This window comes from Pipistrellus hanaki (genome assembly GCF_964339955.1).
Source record: "Pipistrellus hanaki genome assembly, chromosome: 4".
In the NCBI taxonomy this organism is placed as follows: domain Eukaryota; kingdom Metazoa; phylum Chordata; class Mammalia; order Chiroptera; family Vespertilionidae; genus Pipistrellus; species Pipistrellus hanaki.
The window spans coordinates 3988128-3995773 of record NC_140506.1 but is presented as its reverse complement, the minus strand read 5'-3'; positions in this window follow the sequence as shown (position 1 = coordinate 3995773).

Genomic DNA, 7646 nt, shown 5'->3' with positions numbered 1-7646 from the left:
TTGGATTTCCCCTGAAAAAGTTTTGAGAATCTCAGGGAACATTGCCTCTCTGGCCTGATGTGGGGAGGAGGAAGCAATGTTGGAACCCAAGATCCCAGGTCAGAGTTTTCTACCCCCGTAGAGGTGCTATGGGCAATGCCCCTCCCAAGAGCCTGAGCTCCTTCCTGTTTCCCCAGCTGTAAACAGAAGAGTGGCCCAGGATGTCCTGACATCCCCTGTTACAAAATTGCTTATATAACACCTGCACGTGTGCTCATCATATTACTGTAGTGTTGCCTAAGCTTCATTATTTCATCATAGGGACTTCTGGACAACCCAGCACACAACTGGAAGGTGGCAGTCAGTTTTTGGAAGAAAGAAAATCTTATAAATGTATCACGTGACCTTCATCAAGTCATTTTCTGAAAGACGTTTATAGTATTATACTTCCCTTTACCTCCAGGAAGGACCATGTTGGAACATTTCCCATTTAATTAGAATCTATCCTGGGGTTTCGTAAAGCCCAACTTTCCATTTTTTTTAAACATTTACTTTATACATAATCGTTTTTCACTTCATACCCAACTCCAAATAGCTTAAGTTTGAAAGGACACATTTGAAAACAATGCAACTCAACTCCACACTGCCCTTATGGCGGCAACATGTTAATAGAATATCAAGTAATTTCTTTCGTGGATGATGGATTCTTTAGTAAGATGAATTTTCGTGTAAGCAAGTCACCCAAGAACACACAGTCGTATTGGGCTCTGGTGGAGACGTTTTAATTTCAGAAATATCCATGATTCTGATCTGTGACTTTCTCTCCTTTAGCAATCAGGACTCCCGGAGAGTTAGCCAGCCTGCTAATCTAGTTTGTCAGGCAAGATTTCTTCTGCAGTAGCCTGGGGGATGCAGCCTGGTTCTAGCTTTACTTTTTCCCTTAGGTCAAATAACACAACTTCCCCATTTCCTGATGCTCATCTTAGGTATGGGTGTAAAAAAAAAGAAAGGTACTGGACAAAAAGCTGTCCCTAAAGTGTTAACTAAAATTTTTATTGGTAGTTCATCTCATGGAAAAATTAAGTAACATGTAATGAACCTAAAGCTGTTATAATGCAAAAAATGAAAATTTAAAAGCTATCAAGACTACATGATATAATTTTCAAAAGTCTCCTAATATTTAAAAAAAAAAAAAGGGGGGGGGGAATAGTAGAAGAATATCATGTAAGAAAAAATATCCTGTAAGTAAATTACATCTAGAAAATTTTACTTTAGAAAATTAATTTTAATGCTAACAGCAAGATACCCATGAAAAGAAACATATGGTGCCAAAACAAGCCAGAGGAAAATCATTTGGGCAAAAATGAAAAAGGATCCCAAGTCAAATTTATAGAAAATATCCCTTTATTAACTTTTGGTCGAGAATATGTGTGTATATTTTCAGAAAACAACTCCGAGACCCTGTGGATTCCTGTAACAGAGAGGAATTGACAGGACTCCTCCAGCCATGAAGACAGAAGAGAAGCAGCCCAGAGTTGGAAGAAGCTGACGTCGCCTTGCCATACTATCAGTCAGCAACTATGCATCACTGCAGGTTGCCCAGGACCATACCAGAGCAGGTTGGTCCTGCATTACCACCATTTGACTACCATCCAGAACTGAAATATCATTGCTGACATGTATACATAAGGAACTGTTTGACATTGAAATTGGGACTCAAAAGAACTCTTGTTTCATTTGTTGAGGAGCAGGAAGAAAAAATGGGCACATCTGATAGGAAGAAATAATAGCCTCTTCACCTCTACCTCCTCCATGTCCATGAGTTCTTTCTCTTTTTCTTTCGCTCAATCCCTCCACTCCCTCCAAACATCACTGCCCCCATCACTGCCTGCTCTCTATGAGTCTGTCTCTATTTTGCTTGAGAGTTCAGTTTGTTCATTAAATTCCACATATGAGTCAGATCACATGGTACTTGCCTTTCTCTGACAGGCTTATTTCACTTAGCACAATGTCTGCCAGATCCATCCATGCTGTCCCAAAGCATCAAAGGGTGATAGGGAAAAAATAAAATAATAAAAGGGGGAAAAAAAAGTAGCAAATGTCCCCACATATATAAATATTATTTAGCAGTTTATTAAGTTTTTGAACAAGTAAGAATCTTACTAGTGATAAAGCACCAAAATTAGCTCTTTATTAAAGTAACCTTTATTAACAGACAGTCAAAGAATTTCAGACAGACCAGTTGTATAACCTTTGGCAAATTGATCAGTCAAGGGCTCTGCTTTCTTTATTTGTAGAGTAAAGGTAATAATAGAGCCTAATTTAAACTTGTTAGAAGAATGCCTGTCATACCATAAACATTCAACAAATGTCTTCTGCTGCTGCAGCTATACACAAAAGAGAGAAATAACAGCAAGCAACCATCTTCCTTCTAAGTGGAACCTCAATTATTGCTTTTAAGCACACAACATTAAGCATTCGGAAGCAAAGAATAAGGAAAGCAAGTGGAGGGACATAGACAGGTGCTTTTATAATTACCTTGGGCGGCAGAAGGGTTTTTCTCCTGATTATCAAGCATGGAGGGCTGCCTCCTACTCTACCAGTAAACAAAGGAGTCCTCTTTGGCTCAGGTAGCACACAATACTGCTGTCGCATCAGTGCTAGCGCAGGGCATCTCAGCCTCAGGTCTGTGGACTCCCAGAGGTCCATGGGACTGCAGAGGGTTGATAATCTCCCCTGAAGTTGGATGCAAAACATGGCATGAGTGTGGGTGTACAGAGAGTATTTCTCTGACTGGCTATTTCAACTCAGTATTTGACACACATTATCTCAGAAATGAACGTGAGCCTGTCATTTTAAGAACAATTGGCAGCCAATGATAAAATTAGAGTTTTCCAGAGAAATTAGAAATTGAAACAATTAATTGCTGTGATCTGGACAGCTCTCCAATACTTGAAGCCTTAATGATATTAACTAAGGTGATTGATATTGTGTAATGAAGTCTGCCACCATCTGGAAGACCTTGGTTGTTGAGTGAGCCAATACTTTTGAAATGACCTTTGTATGATGTTTCAGAATCACGTGCACATGAGAGTTCCATTCAAAGTACAAGATACAGCAATGGGTTTTATTTATAATGCAACAGACTCCCAAGAGTTCAGATTCCATACTGCAACTCACTTTGAAAGAACTATTATTTGTTGAGTTTCAGTGTTGTTTCAAAGAAAAATATCCATAATTATCTGAGTAGGCTTTTAAAATATGAAAATACCTTCCCCAGTATATGTGTGTGTACATGGAGCTAGCTTTTCTTTTCAAATATATTTTTATTGATTTCAGAGAGGAAGGGAGAAGGAAAGAGAGATAAAAACATCAATGATGAGAGAGAATCATTGATCAGTTGCCTCCTGCATGACCCCTACTGGGGATCAAGCCCACAACACAGGCATATGCCCTGACCAAGAATCAAACTGTGACCTACTGGTTCATAGGTCAATGCTCAACTACTGTGCCGTGCAGGCCGGGCGAAGCTAGCTTTTCTGCAGGTACTTCACTGTAACATATCACAACAGATTGAACACAGAGCCAACTGTGAAAATCCAGCTGTTTTCTATTAAAGCAGATTTAAAAGAAACACAAAAATGCAAAATAATGTCATTTCTCACACCATGGTCTGGTTATGGAAAATATAACTTTCTATAAAAACATTATGTTAGTATGTAATAGATTTTTATTGTTATTTTAGATGAGTCCATGAATAAACACTTTTATACACTTTCCTTTTAAATTTCCAATATAGTAAATATCTTCACATATAAATAAAAGCTTTTTATTTATATGTGAATCATTTTAAGAGTATGAAAAGGTTCTGAGACTTCAACATTTGCCAACTGCCACTTGAACCTCTCCAGAGAGCAAAAATTGCAGAAATATAGACTTGCCTTCTCAGCCTGTCTGACAGGGTGGCCCGTGAGGAAATGGTGACAGCAGTGTTGTTGCCTTCATTATGGTTTTGGTGGGGGATGTTTGAGGAGGGGGTGGCACCCTCAGCTCTCTGCCTGTTCACAGTTGCTTGCCCACTGGGGGCAATATGTAAGTCATTATTTTCCCAGCACCAAAGGAGTTGACATCGTATCTCTCTGTTTCATGAGGAACAAAAGGGGACATTTTCTCAAGTTGTGAGGAAGAGAGAGTTCTCTGGAGACATTGCCTTGTAGAAAGGTAGATGCTTCCTTTGCATACATGTGCGTGGAGCCCTGGCCAAGGGCAGAGATGCATGCCGGCGATGGCTGCAGTATTTCTCAGCCATGAGGTGAGGTGGATGGAATCTTTTTTAAAAAGTCTCGGCATATTTTCCTGAACCTGGTCTTAACTTCCATACCTAGCATTGGCTTATGTCCTAGAAGGAGAATAAAAGCAAGGTGGGAAATGTGGAAGATAAAGGGAAAGAAAAAAGCAGGGAGAAAAGGAAGGAAAGAGGATGAGGGGTGGGGGTGGGGGTGGGGATGGGGGAGTGGGAAAGTGGCCAAGCTGGGTAGTTGTAAATTTCACTCCCAAGCCCCCACAATTAACCTCTATGTATTAGCCAGTGTCATACTTAGCCATGTAACTTTAGCATTTCCTTAAATCTGGACCATTAGGTATAATACTTAGAGACTACATACTTCTATCGTGTAAAAAATTCAGTACTGGGGAAAGGGAAACCATAGGCAAACTGAATTATATGGACCAAAGTCCCCTGCTCCTGGGCCCTGATTGGTTTGTCCTCATGCAAATGAGGATTCCAACCTGGAAGTTTGATCCAAAGGCCCTGTCCTGATTGGTCAGAATAGAGCTACTCCGGTTGGTCAAAGCTGTGCAGCTCTGATTGGGTAGGAAAAGCCTCAGTTCTATTGGTTGAAACGGGATTCCAGGAACTCCTTTGTAAGGCCTGGCTCAGATGGCAGACACAGCTCAGCAAGACTCCTCCTTGCAGTGAAGTGTGCCCAAGGAGCCTTGCAGGTTCTGCTTGTTGTTGTTGTTGTTGTTGTTTTAATTTGACTCCCAGGAGCCCTTCCTCATAGAGGTCTTCTTTCCAGGGTTCGCTAAGCACACAGCACAAACCACTTTATCCCAAGCGCAGTGTAAGATGGGTGTCACGGGTCGCCATGGGCCGCACTCATGTCTGCCTCCTCTGTGGCAGGCAGCCCTGTGCTCCCGCCTGGAAAAGGCCGGCGGTGCTGTTTGCCTTTCGGTCTCAGTGCAGGTGGCGTGTTTGTCTTGGCAGCCACATCCTACCCGTGCAAGAAGCCCTGGCACCTGTGACTTCTGTGAATTGCCTTCCCTATCCTCGAATTATTAGTCAACAGGGGCAACACACGGTGTGGGGAGGGGGGGCAGAGGGGAAGCCACGCTCCGTTTGCCCAGCTGACCTCTTGCCCCAGTTGTAAACCCTGAGATGGAAGCTGGTCTATACTCGCCCTGTTCCTCCCACGTGGAGGAGAGTTGGTGCCACGGGGTGAGCCAACAGAAGGAGCCCAAGGCGTGGGGGAGTGCCTGCGAAGGGCCGGGCCCCGCTGCTGGCCCAGGCTCCTTTGGCAGGAGCGGGAGACGCGGCCAGCCTGCCAAGTGTCCCAGCTGTGATTCAGCCGGGCAGCCTGCTGCTGGCTTTTCTCACTCCGCAGGACGCAGCTCACTCAGAGCCATATGCTGGACAGAGAGAACCCACCTTCCCTTTAAAATCAAAGGGGGGGCCAAAACCGGTTTGGCTCAGCGGTAGAGCGTCGGTCTGCGGACTGAAGGGTCCCGGGTTCGATTCCGGTCAGGGGCATGTACGTGAGTATGGAGGACATCTCCATAACACCTCCTGGATGACATCAGTTAGAGCCACTGTTCCCTGAGAAACATAGACCAAATGCTCTGGGAAGCCAGGAAAATGCCCCAGACTGACTTCTTTGCTTGTAAGAATTACAAAAGAAGAAGAGAATAAATAACACGCAAGCAAAGAGGCACAGTCAGAGAATGAAATAAAATGATAATAAAGACAACACGTAAGAAAATCACTTTTGGCCTTCAGAGGAAAAAGAAAAGAATTTTTTTTGTTGATAATCCTAACGAGGATATTTTTCTATAGATTCTGAGAGAGAGAGAGAGAGAGAGAGAGAGAGAGAGAGAGAGAACGCGCGAGAGCGAGCAGGGGGTGGGGGGAGAGTGGAGGGAGAGGGACATCAATGTGAGAGAGACCATTTGATTGGTTGCCTCCCACAGAAGCTCAACTGAGCTGGGGACTGGCCTCAAACCTTCAACCTGGGACCCCTCAGTCTGCAGACCAACATTCTGTCCACAGAGCAAACCAATTCTTGCTAGAGCAAGAAAATTACTTTTAACAGGACCCCCGACTGCCAGAGTTTTTGTTTTGGGGCCAGGTTGGGACATTTATTTTGGTGCTGAAGGCAGCTGGCGGCCAGGCTAGCAGTGAAGACTGCTCTTGCTGAGATGCACAAGGAAAGGAAGCCGCTGCCCAGCACAGAGAGCAGGGGTCTGTCAGGCAGGGGCTGTTCAGCAGCCACTGTAGCCAGCCTCTCACCACAGTTCGCAACGTGGCTTTTCAGACGTTTCCAAAGGCTCGGGTTTCCTTTGGCTCAGAGAGGAGAGCTGGCCCGAGGTCTCCACCTCATAAACGATCCTGCCAGCGTCTCAGAGCGGCTCGTCTCTCAGAGGCACTAGAATGGGCTTGTTTGGCTGGGGCCCAGAGTGGTGACCTCCTTGGAAAAGCCATCACTTCTCTGGCCCTCGATCTCTTAGTCTCTAAGGTGAGAGCATGACTCAGTGATTGTCAAACATCACAATCTAGGACTCAATATAAATTTGATTTCTGCATTTTATTTTAATATTATAATACCTATATTCAATAACTGAAATAAATATTTACAAAACAGTAATTATCCTTACTACCTGCAATAGACTTCCTCCTTTCTCTCTATTGCTTGTCATGACCCATTAAATTAAGATTTCATGACTCTAAAGTCATCAAAACCCACAGATTAAAATCTCTGATCTAGATCATACATTCACTCAAGAAATATTGACTAAATGACATGTACCAGGTTGCCGGGTACTGTTCTAAGTGCAGCAGAAAACTAAACACATGAAAATGCCTAGAGCTTACAACTAGATAGGTAATGAGGTATATCATGTATCTCAATAAACTGCATATATGTCAGATGTTGTAGCAGATACTATCAGTACCCCACCCATATCTCTGGGTATCATATCATATCATATCATATCATATCATCACTTCAGTGTGCTCTCTCCTACTCCAGGGACCAAGATCTGCATGTTTTTGCTTTGGGGCTTCTTCCAGAGTCACAGAAGTCCTATTTGCCCACCTTCAGGAGAAGCAGGCAATTATCACCCCATCCCCTAGCGCCCACAACCAATGACTAACCGAAGTTGGTGTAGAAATACCCCAGCTCCTTCTCCACTTGCGTGGGGTAGCCATGAGGCATCTCCCTAGGAAACCACTTCCATTTGAGTTCTCGGCACAATGTGTCCTCCTGGGGGGACTCAAACAGTGAAGCAAGGTGGAAAGTGCTGTGATATAAGAATCATAGGGAAGAGGATAGGAAGGCCGTGGCAGACATTTTCAGCGCGGAGATTAAGGAAAGCTGTGCTCATAGGAAATG